The 22,337-nt window shown below is 48.0% G+C and overlaps 1 pseudogene; it reads right to left on the bottom strand.

Annotated features, from left to right (window-relative positions):
* Positions 1-356: 356 nt before the first annotated feature.
* On the bottom strand, positions 357-22,104 carry LOC103640039 (G-type lectin S-receptor-like serine/threonine-protein kinase SD2-5; annotated as a pseudogene).
* Between the last annotated feature and the right edge of the window lie 233 nt (positions 22,105-22,337).

A 22,337-nucleotide genomic window follows, 5' to 3' on the forward strand; every position in this document is an offset into this window, starting at 1 on the left:
TTCGAAGCTAGCTAGCCGAAGGTAGCCCAAAGTGCTTTTGCACAGTGCATGAACTTCACTATCTCACGGAGGCTCGTGGGAAAAAGGGTTTGCACAATAGTTTTGGGTGTTAAAACTTTTAGTATCTTCGAGACACCCCATCACCGATATTAGCCTACCGAAGGAAATGGATAAATGGTTGGACCAAGAAATGGTTTTACTGCAAGGTCGACTTGGCAAAATTCCTACAGATGAAGGAATTGATTCTGAGCCCCCCAAGGCCTTCCTTCAGTCTCAAACGACCAATGTGCAACTCTAGTGGTATTGCTCAAATAGACATGACCACTTTCAACATTATTTGTGAGCATGATCACTTTTTACATTATTTCTTCAGGTTATGAGTAGTCCAAATTTCTTATTCCACACAAGATATCAATGATGACAATGCCAAAGCTGTAGACGTCATCTTTTTCGGCGCTAAATAACCCGGTGTAGCGATCAGTCTAGTCATTATAGTGCTCTCTGCTCACGATCAATTAGCTTGGCAAGCTGTCACATACCTTAGCAGCAAACAACTGATCCCATATGATGTTTTGTGGCTTGATGTCTAGATGAACTATTGTTTATCGACAATCACTGTGAAGATAATCTATTCCTCTTGCTACCCAACGATGATCTTCAATATAGTCTTCCAATCAAGCAAGCCCACTTGGTGCTTTGCTAAAATCCACTTATCCAAAGATCCATTCGGCATGTACTCATCGACAAGAAGCCTATGTGATTTTTGAACACCAAATCCAACTAGATTCATATGGATATTGTAGTGTATGTGGTTGATGCTTCCAATAGCCTGAACCTCCATTGGTCTTGTTCGGTTGCGTAGGGATCGAAGGGGATTGAGGGGGATTAAATCCCCACCTATTCAATTTTGACTAGAAAGGGATTTAATCCCCTTCAATACCCTTCAAACCCACCAAAACTGAACAAGCACATAAGCATTCCATTTCTGTAACACCCAAAATCTTATTTTGCGATTTATAAAGGTTCTCCAAGAAGATTTGAGTTAAAGTGTACCATAATAATAATTTCCTTTCTTTACAACATATATTTACTAAAGAACAAAGATAGTAATATTAAAATGTTGGTAGCTCAAGAGTTAGAATTAAACCTTTGAAAAAATAGAGAAAACTTCCTCAACTATTTGTGAACTGGTGAACTGTTCTTAAATAGATTTTGTGTTTAGGCACCTTCTCTTAGTAGAGACCAAATAAAAGATCCTTACACAAATTAATTTATCTAAGATGATTTAATATTTATAAACATTCACTAAAATGTTAATATGATATATAAAAATTGTTTTCTAGAATAGTATCTTGCGTATATGAGTTTTATATTGAAAATCATGTGATTAATGGATAAAATAAGATAATAAATAAATAAAATTGAATTATGCATTTCATGCTAGATATTTGGGTGTTGGATATAATTTAAAACTTGAGATTTAGATCAAATTTGAATTTGAAATTTAAGACTAAAATTGAAATGAAATTAGAAAATAAAATGAAAAGGAAAAGATAAGAACTTACCTCAGCCAGGGCCGGAACCAACCGTGTAGCCCAACTTACCCAGCTCCCCCGCAATGCCCCAGTCCACGATCCTTGCACCCCAGTGGGGCCCACCCTCTAGCCCCTCATCGGCCACATCTGCGCCTGTGTTTCACTTCCACGTGGACCCGAACTGGTCAGGCGTTCGATGAACCGGGTGAGCCTACTCGGTCAGTTGGTGTGGCGCGCGTGCGCCGTGCTCTGTCTCACTGGGTAGTGGGGCTCAGCCAAGTCCTATGCGTCAATGCGCATGTATTTGGTCGCTTACATGTGGGACCACGCTACCAGAAGCTTCGTTCCCGTTATCTCAACGAATCCACTCCATACTCACTGATACGCGGAGCCCACCGACCGACCCCGTTCACCACCGCTTTTACACACTTGGCTGACCACCATGTGGGGCCACGTGACCAGAACCTTCTTCCTTGGGTTGTGACGAACAACACCATGTGACCAAAGTGGAGTTCGTTTAGGATTGAGCCGGTCGCAATCGGATTTGTCCCGAACTCTTCCTTTCCCCTTGGTGCTATATGTTGGTGCCTTTTCGGGTGCCAATCACTGCGTGAGATCCGGTGGCGGTGCTCTCTGCACAGGCGCGGACGGTTCGCGGCTAAGGGTCGGACGGTCCGCGAACTGGGGCAGGCCTAGGGTTTCCTGCCTGATGGGTCGGACGGTCCGTACCTACAGGCCGGACGGTCCGCGCGTGCGCAGGGGCGGTGAAGCTCGCCGGCGGCGCCTAGATCTCGCGCCCGGGAGGGACCCCTTCGGGGAGGAGAGATCCTAGGTGTTGTCTAGGCTCGACAGACCGACCTAGACTCCTCTAATCGACGTAGAGTCGAAGAGAAGCAGAGAATTTGGGATTGGAAGGCTAAACTAGAACTAAACTAAAACTACTCCTAAATGTACAAGAAATAAATGCGAGATAAATTGATAGTTGATTCGATTGATGATGTTTAATCGGACGTATTCCTCTGTATTTATATAGGAGGGGGGCTGGATCCGTAACAAACAAATCTCCCGAGTTAATTCCACGAATCTAGCCAACAACAATAGCAAGAAACTCGGAACCCTAATTGGCTCTGCGCACGCGGGGACCGTCCGGACCACCAGTGCGGATCGTCTGGACCGTGGACCGTCCGGCCCTAGGGCCGGACCATCCGGTCTTCTCTTTTGGGGCTCAACATATGCCCCCTACCTTTTGGTGAAGCTGAGCGAACCAAAAGCAACTAACACGATGTGATCACATCGGTTTCCTTAGGTATCTTGCCACATACTAGGATGATACTGTTTGAGGAAACGCCCGTTTAAAGCCTTGGGCATGTCTTTGCCTTGTAATGTTTGCAACAAGTAGGCGTTACCGGACATCACCTGCGTGACTCTATAAGGGCCTTCCTAGCTTGGCGACCACTTCCCAAACTTCCAGTCTTTGCTCCTAGAGGCAGGACAGTCTTCCACACCAGATCCCCTACCTAGAACGATTTAGCCTTGACCTTCTTGTTGTAAGCTTTGGCGACCATGATCTTGTCCTTCTCTATTTCTCGTAAGGCTGTCACCCTTTTGTCGGTTACTTCATCAATATTGTCCATCAATGAATTATAATAATCACCGACAGTCAGATCATTTTGCTTGGCGAACCTGACAGCATTTAAACTTATCTCTACATGTAACACTGCTTCCTGCCCATAGACAAGCTCAAACGTAGATACTTTAGTATCACGGTGTTTACATATTCTATGAGCCCATAAAGCTTCGGACAAAATCTTATGCCAATGCTTAGGATGATCAGATATTTTCTTTTTTATCAGGCTAATCAATGTCCTATTACTAGACTCGACCTGTCCATTGGCCTGAGCATAATACGGAGATGAATTGAGTAACTTAATTCTATATAATTCAACAAACTCACATACCTTCTTTGACATAAAAGAAGCCCCTTGGTCTGTAGTCAAAGTCTGGGAAATGCCGAACCTATGGATAATTTGCTCAGTTATGAACTCAATTACCTCCATGTGTGTCATGTTCTTCAGATCAACGACTTCAGTGCATTTAGTAAAGTAGTCAGTGGCAACTAACACGAACCGATGCCTTTTTAACGATGAAGGATGAATTTCTCCTATAAAGTCCAATCCCCATCCTCTGAAAGGCCAAGGCTTGATGATAGGACGTAATTCGGCTGCAGGGACCAACTGTAAGTCACCGATTTTTTGACATACTTGGCATCCTTTGTAGTACTTGAACAATCAGCTATCAAGTTAGGCCAATAGAAGCCAGACCTTCGCAACAACCACTTCATCTTTGGAGCCGATTGATGGGTACCACAAATCCCTTTATGTACTTCGGCCATGGCTAATATAGCATCACCTGGGCCCAAGCATTTAAGCTGGATGTCGTTGACTGTTCGGCAGTAGAGTTCATCACTCATTACTACATACTTGAAAGCTGTACGCCGAACGTTCCTATCCGTCCTAACAATAGGATTTCATAGATAATTAATTATGGGTGTCCTCCAGTCACTTGCATCAGCTTCATTACCAGCCGAATCAATCAGGAGAACTTTCCTGGCAACCCCAAATGGTCCGAAACCCTCAACCGGACGGTCCGCGACCTGGGGAATTGGCCCTGTATCGGTTATCAGATTTTCGGTGTTGTGAAATATCCCTCGCTTTATCCGATAACCCGATGCATCTTGTGCCAAATTGTTAGCTCTGTGTTTCTCAACTCTAGAGATGTGCCGAATGCTGAATTCGGCAAAAGAATTAATTATGCCCCAACATTTTAAAGGTAACTGTTTAGGGTACCATCAAAACATTGATATTCTTCTAATATTTGTTGGACAACCAGCTGAGAATCACAAAATGCCCTCACATGTTTTACTCCCATACAACTTAGCATCTCCAAGCCAAACAAAAGGGCCTCATATTCGGCTTGATTGTTAGTGCAATAAATTTTTAATCGGCTAGAGAAGTCGAAATAGACATTGCTTGGTGAAACAAGCACGATGCCAATTCCTTGTCCTTCATTGCAAACCGATCCATCAAAATATAAAATTCAGGGAGTAACAGTGAGGTATGATATGTATAGTTTATGAGTATCAACAATCCGATGTTCTACAATAAAGTCTGCTATGACCTGGCCTTCCATAGATTTCAATGGTTATAAGCCAAGTCATATTCTATGAGTGCATAAGCCCATTTACCAATTCTACCACTCATAATCGGGTTTTGCAACATGTATTTGATCACCTCGGTTTGACCGGAAACGATGCAACGACTAGACAACAAATAACATCTACACTTGGTGCATGCATAAAATAGGCATAAGCATAACTTCTCGATGAAAGTGTACCTTGTTTCAGCATCCAGCAGCCTCCAACTTAGATAGGTCACCACATGCTCCTTTCCTCTGGTCTCTTGCGTCAGAACAAACCCAATAACCTTATCTTCAGCTGCAATGTACAATCTGAACGGTACTCCTACTTGTGATGCTTTTAACACGGGAGCCAAAGACAAATATTTTCTGATGAGATCAAACGCTTCCTGCTGTTCTGTCCCCAGGTGAATTCGGCATCATTTTTAAGCCGAAGGATAGGGTGAAGGCATCAATCTTCTCGGCTAGGTTAGAAATAAACCTTCGCAAATAATTTATCTTGCCAAGGAACTTCTGCACTTCGACTTTACAGGTCGGAGGTCCCACATTCCGAATGGATTTAATTCGGTCAGGGTCTATCTCTATACCATGTTCATGAATGATGAATCCTAAGAACTTACTAGCCGACACTCCAAAAGCACATTTAGGTGGGTTCATTTTCAGACCATACTGACGCATTTTATCAAAGGCTTTGCGCAAATCAGCTATATGAGAACTAAACTCAGCCGATTTGACTATAATATCATCAATGTAGACTTCCACAGTGTTTCCCAATAGCTCGTGAAAGATCAAATTCATAGTCCTCTGATAAGTAGCACCAGCATTTTTCAGACCAAATGTCATGACAACCCACTCAAATAAAACAATGAAGCCTGGACATATAAAGGTCGTTTTAGACGCATCTTCTTCGGCCATGAAAATCTGATTATATCCGGCATTACCATCAAGAAAGCTAATAATTCTATTCCCTGATGCATTATTGATTAATGCGTCGGCTATGGGCATGGGATATTCATCTTTAGGAGTTGCTCTATTTAAATTGTGAAAATCAATGCATACTTTGAGCTTACCTGATTCTTTCTTTTCCACTGGCACAATATTGGAGACCCACTCTGCGTATCTGCAAGGTCTAATAAAATTAGCTTCTAGCAGTCGGTGAATTTCGTCCTTTATTCGTGGGAGAAGGTCTGGACGAAATGTTCTAGCTTTCTGCTTGAAAGGTCTGAAACCAAACTTAATGGGAAGCTGATGCTCTACTATCTCACGGCTTAATCCCGACATCTCAATGTAATTCCAAGCAAAGCAATCAGAATATTCTTTCAATAGACCGATCATTTCATCTCTAGGATCAGTCTCCAGGGTCTTATTCACAAAAGTCGGCCTTGGAGTTTTACCATCTCCTATCTCTGAATTCCTCTATTATGTCTCCCACAGAGGAATTAGATGATCTTTGTGTGACGACGGACCCTCTGGTCTCGAGGGTCGGATCGTCCGCGACACTGGTTTTATGCTGCGGTGGATGTTCGGTCTTAAAAGACGAACTGTCTTGTAAAAGACCGGACCGTCCGCGACCAGGGACTCATTCATTCTGTGTGTACTCATCATTTAAACTTTATTTAGGATTTAGTCGATTCTCCATCGGCTCTAGCATTATAGGAATGAAACCTTTTTTATCTATACTTATGAACTGATAATCAAAAAATCTACTCCTATGAGACACGTAGCAGTCTCATAGGTCCAAAGTACAGGGGCATCGGCTACAGCAATACAGGCCGATGCATCAGCATATACTTGTTCTACATTGTCGCCTACCCATTGTAGTAACATTTGATGTAACGTAGAAGGTATACATTAGCTAGCATGAATCCAATCCCTGCCTAGGATTAGACTGTAATTTCCTTCTACATCAGCAACGAAGAATGAGGAGGAATGGTCTTAGTCCCGATGGTTAACTCAACGGACGTGACTCCCTTGGCTTTGATCGAACTATCAGTTCCAATGACGCTGAGGGTCATGTTGGTCTTGATAAGTTCATCATCTTGTTTACCTAGTTTTCTGTTTAATGAAAAAGGCATTAGATTTATAGTCGCCCCCAATCTACCAACATATTAGCAATCGGTATCCCATCAATGTGACTGCGCACGAAGAGCGACTTCAAATGATTTACCGATTCCTTTGGTTTAGTGAAGGCGGCTTCTTTAGGACCAAGGTCAAACTGAGCAACGATAGGTTTATCATCGCCGACAATAATACAATCGGCGGAAAATGTAATCACATTTATGTCCATACCTGTGTACTCTGGAGAAGCCTCGTAGTCGACCAGGTCCTCTCCTAGTAGGTCGTCCTCCTTCATGGGCGTCGGCACGTCGTTGGAGGTGTCCTGGTGTAGTGCAGACGGTCCAGACTCGAGAGTTGGATGGTCCGTGTCATCTGCGGATGGTCCAGCCTTTATAGCCAGACTGTCTACCGTACCTGCAGAGAGCTGTGGAGTTGCTGTCTCATTCTCTGTCTTCGTGGTCGTTTGATTTATCTCAACGGCCTTTGGCCTCCACGTCTTTTGCGGTGGCGGGTACTGAGGATGTGTGTCATTGAATATCCGCCTCCTTTTCTTGGCTCTCCTTTGCTCTCAAGAGTTGTAATTTTCGCTTTTGGGACCGTGTCAATCCCGATGGGCACCATCGAGGCATGGAGTATTTTTGATCGGCTATTTTGATGGCAGCCGTATCTTCTTTTTTGTTTGTGTTGGCAGATTCACCAAAAATCATCGGCCCTTCATTATTGTTCCTATACGACGACATTTGTTGTACCTATTTTGATGATGTCCTTTTTTGTCGTTCTCTCGATTTCTATAGGTATATGCCCCCCTGCCGGATTGGTCGGCCTTTGCGGTCGAGTAGTCCGGCAATCTTGTTGGGCTTGTGCCTGGTGACCGGATTGAGTGGTGCTCAATCGGTCTTGTACAAGAGGTGACAACCTGTTGAATACAGATGCTTGGGGTGCCCCCTCCCAAGCGGGGTACTATGGCATCCCAAATGGATATGGTGGCATACCCCACATTTGATTCGGGGCGTATGGTGGCGGTACGTTTGTATATTGATATGGCATAGGTAGATATGGGGGTGAAGGTATCCATGCAGGTATGTTAGGCCTCAACTGGACAGTATGACCTTCCGTCTTTTCTGATTGGTGAGGTGGTCCAATCAGTCTCACCTGTTGTTGCTCCTGAATGGGTGAGCGAGGTCGCTTCGCTGGCCAGTCACTTGGGCCGGCCTTCTTTTTTACATATTTAGACAATAACTAGTTAAAGGTCGGGCCGGATCTTACCAGTCGGCCAACTGCCTTTACTGTGTTAGTTTTCCACGTACCTATTTCTGGTCGTCGTGTGTAAGAAACGGGTGACGCCTAATAGGGGGGGTGAATTAGGACTTCTAAAACTTTCGCTAAACTAGGCCACAAATAAATCCCTAGAAAAAAACCTATGCAAATAATCAAATTAGAATGTGCAAACTAGGTTTTGTCTAAGTGTTGCTATCTCTACCGCAATGGCTAAGTTTCAATCTACACTATATAAGCATAAAGACAAGATTGAAACTTAAATGCTTAATATAAATGTGGAAGTTAAAAAGCAAGGTAGAGATGCAAACTCTCGTGGATGACGCTGGTATTTTTACCGAGGTATCCAGAACCACGCAAGGTCCCGACTAATCCTCGTTGGTGCCCCTACGCAAAGGGAAGCCCAAGCCAGGGCCAAGCACCTCGGTCGAGTAACTCCGTAGAGAGCCGCGGGCCTTCTCCACGCGCAAGTGGTGCTCCGCTTCCGGCTCCTCTCGGACGCTCCCCACCGTCTCCACTATCGAGCTTCCGGCCGAAACGCCACAGGCCTCGTTCCCTCCGGTACACGGTGGCGGCCGTGACACAAACACGGGTGTCACTGTCTCGCAAGACTCTCGCCCCACTCGGTACAATTACAACGGCCCGCACAAGAGCCGAGGGGTTGTGTGGTTTGTCTAAACTCACTCAACTAACTAGGATTCACCTAGAGCAAGCGCTAATGCGGTCTAACTAACCTAAGCACTTCACAAAGCATCTACACTAATCACCGAGTGATTCTATTAAGAACTTTGGTGTTTGAGCACTTGGAAATGTCTACAATATGCCTTAGTATGTTGCTTGGGCTCCCACACCTCCAAATGACCGGTTGGGGACGTATATATAGACCCCAACTCAAATATAGCCGTTGGAAAGCAGTTCTGCAGCTTTCCGCGGCGCACCGGACAGGTGCACCGGACTGTCCGGTGGTGCACCGGATATGCCACATATACTAGCCGTTAAAAGTAGCCGTTGGAGCTTCCGAAGATGGCGCACCGGACATGGCGCACCGAACGGTCCGGTGTGCACCGGACAGGCCATGCTCGCTTGTCGTATTTTGGCCATAACTTTTAGCTCCAAACTCCGATTTCGATGATCTTGTACTTTTTGGAAAGCTTATGAAATTCTCTACATCCCAGAGTTGAAGCCATATCAGTTTGAGCAAATTTGGCACACCAGATAGTCCGGTGTGCACCAGACATCCCATATGCTGCTCTTGTTTTTTCAGCAATTCCGACTTCGTATTGTGGGCATAACTTTTAGCTCCGAACTCCAATTTTGATGATCTTGGACTTTTTGGAAAGCTTATAAAATTATATACATATCAGAGTTGAAGCCATGTAAGTTTGATTAGATTTGATTTTGTGAAACACTTCCAATTCAGTCAGCCCTTTCTCTCAACTTTGTCAAGTTCACTTTTGTTTTGCATCTTTGTATCTCACTTGTACTTCTTGATGTGTTGGACTCTTAGCATGTATAAAGTGTCTTCAATATGACTTTATAATGTCTTATATGGGTATTATAATGTCTTCTTTGAGGTGTTGCATCCTCAGAGCCTCAGTCCAATCCACTTCGCATCTTGTGAACTACAACACACAAACACTTGGAAAATACATTAGTTCACAGGCTGTGTTAATCATCAAACACCAAAATCTATTAAGCCAAATGGCCCAAAGTCCATTTTCCTTACAGTCGTGGTTTGAAGATATGTGGTCGTCATGGTTCCTGGGCGTTGCCAAACCGTCCACTGGAATGGTTTGGACTTTTCGGTAGTGTCCCGGACCATCCGCGTCTATGTGTCGGACCGTCCGCGATGCGCAAAATAGGTGTACGTGCCTGGTCCCTTGCTTGCACCTGCCCCCAGCGTTGGAGGTGGTGATGGTAACTTTTAAAGTCTCCCCTACATTAGGAGTCTTTTCCGCCACCACTTTCCTGCAAGAGATTTTATTATTCTCATCGGCCTTCTGCACGTCACCAATGATGACTTCTTTGCCTTTGCCCTTATCGGGTGTGCTAGGCCGAATTAGGACCTTTTTGCCCTCGAACTCGATCACATTCATTGGGAAGGGTTCCGTATCCACCTATGTTTCCTGAAATTTCAATCGTCCCTCATTAATGGTCGATTGAATTTGTCATCGGAACACATTACAATCATTAGTGGCATGAGAAAATGAGTTATGCCACTTGTAGTATGCACGGCGTTTTAGTTTGTCGGCGGATGGAACAGTATGATTTATTTTAATGTTGCCTTTTTTGAGTAATTCATCAAATAATTTGTCATATTTGCCAACATTAAATGTAAACTTAACCTCCTCTTGCCGTTTCTTTTGAACCGGCTGTAAGGAGGAACAAGCCAAAGATTCGGCCTGCTTTGGCCAAACCATTTCAGCCGCGTATACTTCTGTTGATTCATCATCCGAGCTGCTTTGGTCGCACTCTACTATATGCACGTTGTGGCACATTGTTTTACCAGTTTCTTTGCTTCGGCTTTCATAAGTCGAAGTTATTTGATGTAATTGTGCTAGCATAAAAAACTGGATACCTTCTAATCTTACCTTTAAATAATATCGCAGTCCATTAGAGGCTAATCCTGCTAGCTGTTTTTCTGCTAAATGAATTTGAAAGCATCAGTTTCATGTATCTCGCAACCTCCGAATGTATTCATTAACCGATTCATCTTCCCCTTCTTACAAGGCTACTAGGTCTACCAAATCTAACTCATAATCACCTGAAAAGAAGTGATCGTGAAATTTTTGTTCTAAATCCCCACATGACAAAATAGAATTAGGGGGTAATGTGGCGTACCATGCGAATGCAGTTCCTATTAAAGATAACAAAAATAAACACACGTGGAACGCCTCTGTGTCGGACAATTCTCCTAATTGTGCTAGAAACTGGCCTATGTGTTCACGTGTGCTTTTTCCTTGATCACCCGAAAATTTTGCGAATTTGGGTATCCTGGTTCCCTGTGGGTATGGGTGGTGGTCAAATCGGCTGTCATAAGGCCTCTGATATGACTGCCCCCAGGGACCATGCTTACTCCGAGCTTATCTCAGAATGCCCCAGCAATTTCTTCCCTTACTATGTCAATAGCGGCCACCGGGAGACCACCGACTCTTTGTCCCATCATAGGTGAGGTTGTTTGGACACTAGTTTGTTGTCTTCCCCCCATTGGTTTGAGTTATGTGGTGTGTTACTATTTGCCTATATTGGTCATAGGATTGACCGTTCCTTTCCGGCCTTCTAAGTGGGTCCGAAAAGTACTCTCCCCCGTGGGCTTGGGATTCTGTATTAAGGTGGTGGGGTAACGTAGGATATGATGGGAAGTTTTGCTGGGATGGATGGGGATTCAGGTAACAATCATCTTCAAAAAAATCTGCGTCGGACCGTCCGGTTGGATACTCGGATCGTCCGGCGATATGCGCGGACTATTCGGCCATGTGGCCGGACCGTCCGTTGTTGTATGCGGACGGTGCGGCTAGGTCGTTTAGGGTTTGCGCAGTACGTGGTTGCTCGGGCGCATGTCTCGGTAACTCAGTAAAAATGGGACCAGCCGTTGCTGGCCCGAACGGTCCGCGCTCACGTGTGGATGGTCCGGATATGTGCAGATCGGCTAATTTAGTGCATAGGAGGTTGTGGTTGCTCGGGGTATGTGTCTATCGGCATCGCATAAAGGGGTTGTGACTGGTTGTGACAACTTGTAGCTGATCAATTACGCGTGTTTCCCCTAATTCAACCTCGTGCGAAGGAAAATTTGCGACGGTAGATTTATCGAACGCACGTACTAGCCTCCTATACTCCTTTTGCATACCCCATATGATATTTTGTGTTTGGTCTCGCTGCTCATCTATATAAATTTTAAGAGATTGGAGCTCGTTTGTGTTGCTTACCTCGGTGGTAGTCGCGGTAGGTCAAAGCGAAGCTAGATCTATCGCCCGTTGCCGAACGACTTTGTTGTTCCTGTCCACCTTGAAGTTGGCCAGGAACTTCGCCTTTGCTTCTTGGATCAGCTGCTCTTTGTGCTCCTTGAACTGGACTGTTCATCAACCAGCAATGTTTCCCAAGTCGGCTCTATGATGTTGCTGAGGGAGACTTCAGAGTTATCCCTTGAATCGACCATTTAGGGCCGATCTGACGGGTCTATATGTGATGTCCCTAGCGGAGTCGCCAAAAAGTGTGTTGGTGCCTTTTTGGGCGCCAATCACTGCGTGAGATCCGGCGGCGGTGCTCTCTGCATAGGCGAGGATGGTCCGCGGCCAGGGACCGGACGGTCCACGACCTAGGGCAGGGCTAGGGTTTCCTACCTGACAGGCCGGACGGTTCGCGCCTACAAGCTAGACGTTCCGCGCGTGCGCAGGGGCGACGCTTGGATCTCGCTCCCGGGAGGACCCCGTCGGGGAGGAGAGATCCTAGGTGTTGTCTAGGCTCGGTAGGCTGACCTAGACTCCTCTAGTCGACGTAGAGTCGAAGAGAAGCGGAGAATTTGGGGATTGGAAGGCTAAACTAGAACTAGACTAGAACTACTCCTAAATGTACAAGAAATAAATGCGAGATAAATTGATTTTTGCTTCGATTGATGATGTTTAATCGGTCGTATTCCTCTATATTTATAGAGGAGGGGGGCTGGACCCGTTACAAACAAATCTCCCGAGTTAATTCTGCGAATCTAACCAACAACAATAGCAAGAAACTCGAAATACTAATTGGCTCTGCGCACGCTCGCACCGTCCGGACCACCAGTGCGGACCGTCTGGACCGCGGACCGTCCAGCCCTAGGGCCGGACCGTTTGGTCATTTATTTTGGGGCTCAACACTATATATATGGCCGCCAAGCACTGCCTCATTCATCTAAAATAGGTCGACGTGAGCCATGGTAACCGCCAGAAAGCTTGGAGCGAGTAGAGAGTTGGGAGAGAGGGTCTGAGAGACGTCACGGTCAATTTTCAGGTACGCCACTTGCAGGACTTCGTTGGGTGGTTGAGGACCTTCGCCTGGTCTCATAACATGTGGGAGAGGCACGGTCAAGTAGGGATAGCAACCATGACTCGACGAATTGCTCACCAAATTATGTCAGACCACGGAACATGTCACCGACCACTGCCACTGCTCCAACCTTCGGTGAGGAATCTCCCATGTAGTTTGCCTTGCGCTCCTCTCCATGTAGCATAGGTTAGGTTTGTGTTGGGGCTCGGGGGTGATGAAAGACTATGCGGCGGCAATGGCGCCGCCGTGGGGTGGGGTGCCCCTATTGTGCGGTCGTCGGCAGGGATGGGGATCGCTGGTCGATCGCTCATTCCGAGATGGACGGTCGTAATTGAACATGGTAACGATTGGTTTACACCGTAGAACCGTGGATGAGTTGTTGTGATGATGACAAAGCATACCCCTTCGTTTATTTAATATGGGTCGTGGATGGGGATCTGAGGGTCTAGGGTGATCCGTTGTAAGACTGTCGTAGTCATTTTCTAAAACAGTCTCTATCCTTTATGATAATAAACCTGTCGTCCAGGGCAAGTCAAAAATAATTACAATCAGGTCCTAAATCTTGCAGCCTAGCGCCTAAGCTCTCGAGATTTTGTACGCGCCGTCCAAATTCATTTGGTAAAATAAAATTAGAAAACTATTTTTGATGTATAAAGTAATTCAATAAACTTAGAAATTCCATACTTAATTAGTTTTAACTCCGATTTTAGTTGCTCTTGAACCTACGATTTCGTTATGACGCGTAGAATATCTTGCACCGTTTATTCTGGTGTTTTTGTGTAATGTTATCATATCTGTCAGTACCCTAAAATAGGGGTACCCCTTACTACTGTATGAAGACGTAGTACCCACGCGGCTATATTTGGTCGCGTGGTAATGGAGCTGTGCGTGGGCAAGACCGTGACTCACCCCAGCCTCGAGTGACTACTCTGGGCCAGCAACAGCACCCGACCCCACCACGTGGACAGCTCCAGGGCCGCCCCATGGCCAGAGAAGATGATATACCCCAAGGTATCAACAGTGAGTCCGGACCCCCACGGGAAAGTGCCGGACCCCTGTATATACAGACCGGGCCTCCGGGTAAGGTCCAGGACCTCCACGGGCGCAAACCGGACCCTTAGGATGGGATCCGGACCCCTCTATGTCGAGTTCGGGCCGCTCACAGCAGGGTCCCAGGATTCTGGGACAGAGAATACCCAGGCCTTAATCAAGGCCAGGCGGGGGTCTGGAGCCGACACGTGTCCGGACCTTATCATATACGCTTCTGCTCCCTGCCCAGGCGGAGACCCGATGCTGCCGCATGGCCTACTGCACGTGACGTAAGCCAACGGGCGGAGCCTGACGTAAGGCCTCTGTGCTATGGGGCCTCTGCATTTATTGAAGATAAGGCGCGCCGTGTGTCCATTCCACTGGCAGGTGGTGTGCCGCCTCTGCATTTATTGAGACCTGTCCATTCCCCTGGTAGGCGGCGACCTATCCATTCCTCTGGCAGGCGATGACCTATCCATTCCGCAGGCGGCGTGCCTATCCATTCCACTGGTAGGCAGCACACCCATACTGCCGCGTGCACTACGCTCATCATTACTCGCACGTTACCAAGGAAGCAGCCGCCACATATCAATACTGCGTGGACTGCAGACATCATGGCGCCAGGAGATTGCTTAGGCGTTACTTGCATTAGTTACTCCTATAATGTATTCCTTCCGTTATGTTGATGGGCCCACATGTCGGGGCTCAGCATCCTTGTATGTGCCTCCCTTGAGCTATAAAAGGGAAGGCACACAATGTTACAAGACAAGCTCTCAAGTTCACTCAAGCTCTCTCAAGCTCATAGACTCAATACAACACACAGACAGTGGAGTAGGGTATTACGCTCCGGCGGCCTGAACCACTCTAAATCCTCGTGTCCACTCGTGTTCATCGACCATCTAGCAAACAGGCAAAACGCTTAGGCCCCTCCTCATCTTAGGATTTAGGGCGGGTGCGTTCCGCCACTCGGCCACAGATTTTCCTCTCCGACATTTGGCGCGCCAGGTAGGGGGTCTTGGCATTAGGTTTTTGCTTGTTTTCCTGCCCGACACCATGGTCCAGATCGTCGAGCACCATGACTTCGTTCCCAAGGACTTCTCGATGGAGGAAGAGGCTGCATCTTCCATGCCACAGGCCTCCAGCCGCCCTGCGCCTGGTGCTGCTGTTGTGCGCTCTGCGCGGCAGCTAGGGCTGGGCATTCGGTCTATTAGGGTAATTCGGTTCGGTCTATTCGGGTTTGTGAAATTTCGGGTTCTAAAAAATGAGAACCGAAATTTCCAAAAATATTTTAGGAACCGAACCCGAATAGACTCACAATTTCGGTTCGGTCTATTCGGTCCACCGAATAGACCCGAATTGTAGAGAGACTAGTATATTTTGTTAAAATATATACAATGAATAATTAATTGAAAGTACTATTACTACAACAAGTGACTATAAAAATTAGCATACAAAGATATATATACTATCGTTAAGATGATCTCATTATTTCTAGCTAATAAGTTCATAAATCATATAATAATACCATCACATATTAAGAGCTTTTTTATATTTCGGGTTATTAGGTCTATTCGGGTTTTAAAGGTTAGGAACCGAACCCGAACCCATAACCCGAAATATAGCACATATAGGAACCGAACCCGAACCCGAAAACCCGAATAGACCGACAATTCGGTCTATTCGGGTTCGGTTCGGGTTCGGGTTCGGTTTTCGGTTTTAAAATGCCCACCCCTAGCGGCAGCACACTCCTGCGCAGACATCCAAAGCGTCAAGGGCTGCGCTTGGGGCCTTGTCTGCAGCCAGAGAGTTGCTACGCCACCCTCCTAGCTCCACGGCCTCACCGGGGGCCATGAAGAAGTGGCGTGACAATATCGACCGTCTGCTCGGCATGGCGCATTCTGGCTCAGCTAGGCCCAGGCCTCGGTCATCTCGACGTCAACATGAGGCGTCGATGTCAGTGCGCTCACCCTCGGAGAAGGCCGCACCGACTGAGGACCTGCGGGTGGAGCTCAACCGCAGGCGTGCGGGAGAGGACGCTCAGTCTCTCTAGAGAGGCCTGATGACCTGCGAGCAGAACTCAACCGTAGGCATACGGGCGAGGATGCCCGAGTCTCTCTTGAGAGAGCGCGTGAGCGCCGACAGAACATCGAGGGTCGCAACCTCGACCTAGACTTCACCACGGTTGCGCCGCAAACTCCAAGGGGTGCTCGAATTCAGGCGGGTGTCCCGTTGGCCGGCGTGGGCTGCGCCGCACTGGCGGATCATCTCCGCGCGGCGACTTGGCCATCCAAGTTCTGGCCACACCTGCCGGAAAAGTACGATGGTACGTCAAACCCGTCGGAATTCTTGCAGGTATACGTCACCGCTATTACGGCATCAGGTGGAGACACTGCTGTAATGGCAATATACTTCCATGTAGCCTTGTCTGGGCCGGCCCGGACCTGGCTCATGAACCTCACCCCAGGGCCGATCTACTCCTGGGAAGAGCTCTGTGCGCGGTTCACAGCGAACTTCGCCAGTGCTTATCAGCAGCATGGCGTGGAGGCTCACCTCCATGCAGTGAGGCAGGAACCCAAGGAAACTCTCCGGGCTTTCATCTCCCACTTCACTAAGGTACGAGGGACTATAACTCATATTTCCAATGCTTCCATCATCACCGCTTTCCGCCAGGGGATACGTGATGAGAAGATGCTGGAGAAGTTGGCCATGCATGAAATGGAAACTGACACCACGCTCTTCGCTCTGGTTGACAAGTGTGACAGAGCTGCCGAGGGCCGTGCATGGCACTCGGCACCACAGACCGGAGTTGCCCAGACGGGTGGCTCGGGTGCCGTCACCCAGGACGGCAAAAAGAAGAAGAAGAACCGCGGCCACGAGAGGCCGCCGTCTGTTGCTCCGGTCGTCGCAGCCGCGACTGGGGGCCAGAACGAGCGCAACAAGCACCCACGACCTCAGGGGGGCAACAGTGGGTCATGCCCTGTGCACCCAACAGCTGCCACAGCGCCTCGTAGTGCCGCGAGATCATCAAGCTCGTGAAGCGCGTCAGCGAGCGGCGCGAGCAGACTTCCAAGGACAGCTCGCCGCCTCGTCGAAGACCTGGCAAGGAGAGGGTCGACGATGGTGATGTGGCCGCGAGAGAACGGGACCTCGGGCATTAGTCCCCCGAGCAGGTACTCAAGGACATCCTCACTGGAGACTCCAACTCCGGTGATGATAACGACCACCGCAAGAAGCTGTACGTGATGTACGGCAGAAGCTGGGAACTCACCTCCTGCAGGAACGTGAAGTCCCTGTGCGGCGAGGTATTGTCGGCGACCCCAGGGGTCCCAATGGCAGCCCCACACCAGCAGTGGCGGAGCACCACTATCTCCTTCGGGGCATCCGACTGCCCCGAGAACATGGCAGGGGTCGGCGTACTACCGCTCATCACCGCCCCTGTCATTGCCAACATCAAGCTGCATCATGTTCTGATCGACGGTGGGGCTGGGCTCAACGTCATCAGCCACGCTGCGTTCAGGCAGCTGCAGATCCCAGGGTCCCGACTGGGACCCTCTTGTCCATTCTCTAGAGTGGGCGCTCAATCGATGTATCCCCTTGGGAGCATCACTCTCCCGGTTACATTCGGGACAGAGGAAAACTTTCGCACAGAGAACGTCTAGTTCGACGTTGCGAAGGTTAACCTCCCGTTCAATGCCATCATTGGTAGGCCGGCCCTGTACCAGTTCAAGGCCATTGCCCATTACGGGTATTTGGTCCTCAATATGCCGTCTCAAGCCGGGGTCCTCACCGTGCGGGGCGACCGCGTTGGTGCACTTACGGCTGTGGAAAAGCTACACGCCCTGGCGGCAGAAGCTGCTCGCCCGGACAATGGAGGGAGGGACCCCTCGACCTCCGGTACCAAGGCACCTACCAAGGTGTCAAAGGTGCGGCCATCCAGAGCGGACGATGTCCCCGTCAAGGCCATCCGGCTCTGCGCAGATTCCCCCCAGACCACTCGCATTGCGGGTGATCTGGAGGGAAAATAGGAACTCACGCTCGTCGCCTTCCTCGAGGCAAATGCCAACGTGTTCGCATGGGAGCCGTCACAGATGCCTGGGATCCCCAAGGAGGTGATCGAGCACCATCTGAAGATCCACCATGACGCCAAACCGGTGAGTCAGAAACCTCGGAGACAGTCCGTTGAGTGGCAGGACTTCATCCGAAAGGAGGTCCGGAAGCTGCTGGACGCCGGCTTCATTGAAGAGGTTCATCACCCAGTGTGGCTGGCCAATCCAGTCATCGTTCCAAAGGCAAATGGGAAGCTTCGGATGTGCATCGACTACACAAGTCTTAATAAAGCTTGTCCCAAGGACCCGTATCCACTTCCACGTATAGATCAAATCGTGGATTCTACCTCTGGGTGCAACCTCTTGTACTTCTTAGATGCTTACTCTGGTTTCCATCAAATCCAGATGTCTAGGGAAGATAGGAAGCATACTGCTTTTGTAACAGTGGATGGGCTTCAAGCTGTCTCAGCACAGTTTGTTGCTTAGAAATGAGATCCTTCTCTTGAATGCTGCAAGCAAGTTTTCACAAGAAAAATTAAAACAGATTCAATCAGCAAAATAACCAGCATTCTACCAGTGCCAGAATAGGAGAGGAAAATAACCTGGCTTCAGAAGAGTTTCTAGTTGTCTCCAAAATTTCATTGCCAGAATGAATTAGGGCAGCAGCACGACTCTCGCCGTCTAACATACTCCATGCCATGGCACTGACTGCATCAGATAGGCACTTGTTTATTGTCTGAAGAGCCATGGCAAAGGCTCCTACTCTTTTGTGAATTTCCACATCCTGTTTCACATGAACACAAACCAAAACTAAAATAATGCATGGTGCCAAGTTGTATACAATATACCTCTTTCCGAACATCAATGTCATCACCAATTAGATAATATAAGAATATCAATAGTAATGAACTCTGAAGTGCAGAATAGACATGTCCTGCTCGATCCACTAAGCATAATTAAGCTCAATATCATTGTAGCAGCTTAATGGTACGTATGTGATTGTCATGTCTCTTGCACAACAGTATTGAAGCAAAATTAATAAGGTTTATACACAAGTAGTTTTGTGGCAGGGCAATGGTTCGACTGATGAAGTTTAAGATGCAATAATTAGTAGCTAGAATGAATCAGATAGTGCTATCAGAAGCTAGAAGCTAAGAGCCAGTTTGGGGTTCATGTCAGGTGAAGCGGTTTAGAATGTCTTACAGTCATGGCTCCAATACAATAGCACAAAAAAGGTACTTTCAAAAGGCTACTACTAATCCAGGCAGAGCCTAAGTTTAACTCCTTCAAACAATGGCAATAAGCATGCAAGAAATAAAAAAACACTAATCCTATCATGAATACATGGCATTGATCTACAGAACAATAAAGATGAGTCGGTGCTTCTGCCTGCTACCTTCTATGAATCTTATTTCCAAAGTCAAGATGCAAAAATAAAATGATCCAGAAGCAGGAGAACCAAAAAAAATACAAACACTTAGGTTCAACAAAATAAATTTACTTACTTTGTCATAGAGCCCAGCCTCTTGACACCGATGGGCAGCTTCAAGTAAGAATTGCTGCCTACTTCTCCAATCCATCATATACTTTTTCAGCTCTCCTTCTCCCATTCCACTTGGACCAAGCAAAAGTTGAATACCACCATCCCATAGCAATATCTCCATCAGTAGTTCCATCGGGGAAGAGATGTCGCTAGCGCCGATTGGTGATGGAGGGGTCAGGGTCGGCCAACGATCTATCCTCGGGTAACGGAGGTGACTGTCTTCTTCGTGGAGAAGGCGAGGTCCAGCGAGGAGGACACACGACACGCGGAGAGGATGAGCCGGCTCATGTGACCGTCGATGTCGGCCGTCTCCCACGAGTCTGGCACAGCAGATGTGGTGTCCTCGGCTGCGGGCTCCATGGCTTTATGTGCGCTTGCGATCTTGAGCTAGAGGGTGGAGAGACTGGAGCTAGGGACGAGGGTGGCCATGGAGCCGAGGCATCGGGATCTGGAGGAGGAGTGGGAGAGGGAAAGGGAGCGAGGCATCCCGGTCCCCTTCCAAGCGCGATGTCGAGGTCGCGTCCTCGCCCTTGGTCGCGTCCCCCGCGTCGGTGGCGGCATAAGAGGGGAAACACAACCAGAGAAAAACACGGAGCTAGCCAGCGCTCGGCTTCTCACCTTCGGAGATGGCATTCTGGATCTCGGCGCACTTGACGACGACGTTGTGGTCGTTGAGCCCTTCCTCCTCCTCGATGAGGTAGTCGCAGGGGTCGCTCTTGATGGCTCCGCCGTCGTCCGCGCGTCGCTCGGGGGCGAGCCACACCTTGGACACCAGCACCCACTGCACCACCGAGAAAGAGATGCCCACGGCCGCCGCGACCGGGATGAGCACATGTGTCCCTAGCTCCAGCAGGATCGGGTGCGGGCGGGCGTGCGGATGGTGGCGGGAATCGCGACGGGGGAGTGCTTCGCGCGGGCGCTGCGGTTCATGGCTGACAGCTGGCAAGCGGGGTGCGGGCGGGCATGCGGATGGTGGCGGGATTCGCGGCGGTGAGTGCTTCGCGCGGGCGCTTCGCGGCAGGCGGCGTGCGTGTGGTAGGTGAGGAGTTCGGTAGCGGCTGGCGTGTGGGAGTCGCGGTGGCTGGCGTGCGGGATTCGCAGAGCTCAAGTTGCGGCGGGCAGGCGGTGCGGCGGGCGGTTCGCGCAGGCGGGGGCAGTCTACAATGCGTCCTTAATAGTTAGTACAGATAATGATGTGACATTGATTTTTGTAGCCTGAGACATTATATGTGTGAGACTTGATCCTAGCACACATTTGAGACACGCCCGGGTTTGCCCTTAAATCCGAAATCCGGGTGTGACAATTTCCCCTCGATTTATGCCATCCAATCTCTTTACAGCAACTTGCTTATCACCAACATGTCCCCCCCAAGTAGAACCAGATCCTCCAACCCCCCCCCCCCAAACCTGGTTGAGATATCTCCAGACTGCTTATCTCAAACTCTCAAAACAAAATCTTTTGGGCAGCCCTGGCAGTAGATCAATATTGTCTGTCTTATAGTAGTTTTTCACTCCATCTTCTTATGATAATGAGCAACATAAGGGCCTTTAGCATAATGGTCAAGGCTTCGAGTAGCACCTCCTGGTCTCGGGTTTGATCCCTCTCGGAATAAATTTCGGGCTTGGTTAAAAAAATCCCTCACTATGCTCCGCCCGCTCTTGAGGAATGGAATCCTGCGCACCACCCTCCGGCTGAGCCATTGCAGAGTGGGCACTGGACAGTTGATCGGCCCGTTAGTAAATTACAGCCAAGGTTCCAGGGTTTTTTCGTCCGGGACCATGTTTGGGTCTCTTCTTAATGTAATACCGGGAGGGGGTCTTTTTCTCTCCGGCCGAGTTTTTTTTTCTTATGACAATGAGCATGGAGACAATAACTGAAGCAACGAAAGCTGAAGAAACAGCAACCACGCTGGCAATTTTCTTTGGGTAACATGGTTTTGTGCTCTTGAACTTTGAAAAATGAATAAGAACTAAAGTTTGTGAAGTAACCTGGCCTGATGCTTATCATTGAGAAAATGTCAGATGCAAGAAAACAGAAACCAGAAGAACTGTTCCAGTGAAGGAAAAATGCAACCTTGCAAGAACAATCATTCAAGCATGATGTTTTACAGTGCTCGTCGTTTGTTGTTTAATTGTATATAGTATTGGAGCGAGTGGTGTTGGAAGGGCAAGAAACCTTGTCATATGGGCTTACCCACAGGGTAGAGAATCTGTCAAGAGTGACGCAGCCACGATTAATCTCCCCAGGATCAATCAGTTTGAATAATCCAGACTGCCTGAGGCCTGCGTCTGGGAAGCTGCACTGTGCATTTGAAAAGACACCATATTCCCCACAGGCTAGAGGGTAAGAACAAGAATCATCAGCTATATCAACAAGATCTGACTGAGCTGACTCAACTGTCATTTCCCCCTGGTTAGAGGACTGTTAACTCCTGCAAATGCATACATGCCGTTGGAAAGCACTGTGAGATACGTACAACTTTCCTTTGGCCCAATTTGTAGCTGAGGTACTTGCTATGAGTTTCTGCCCCACATGTAGCACCTGCTCAATGATAAGGGTGTCAGTTGGGTGATCGAAGGACCTCCATGCTTTCGTATTTAATTTCTATGATCTAAGATCACCAGATTGCCTGACCC

This window comes from Zea mays, chromosome 9 (genome assembly GCF_902167145.1).
Source record: "Zea mays cultivar B73 chromosome 9, Zm-B73-REFERENCE-NAM-5.0, whole genome shotgun sequence".
Classification (NCBI taxonomy): domain Eukaryota; kingdom Viridiplantae; phylum Streptophyta; class Magnoliopsida; order Poales; family Poaceae; genus Zea; species Zea mays.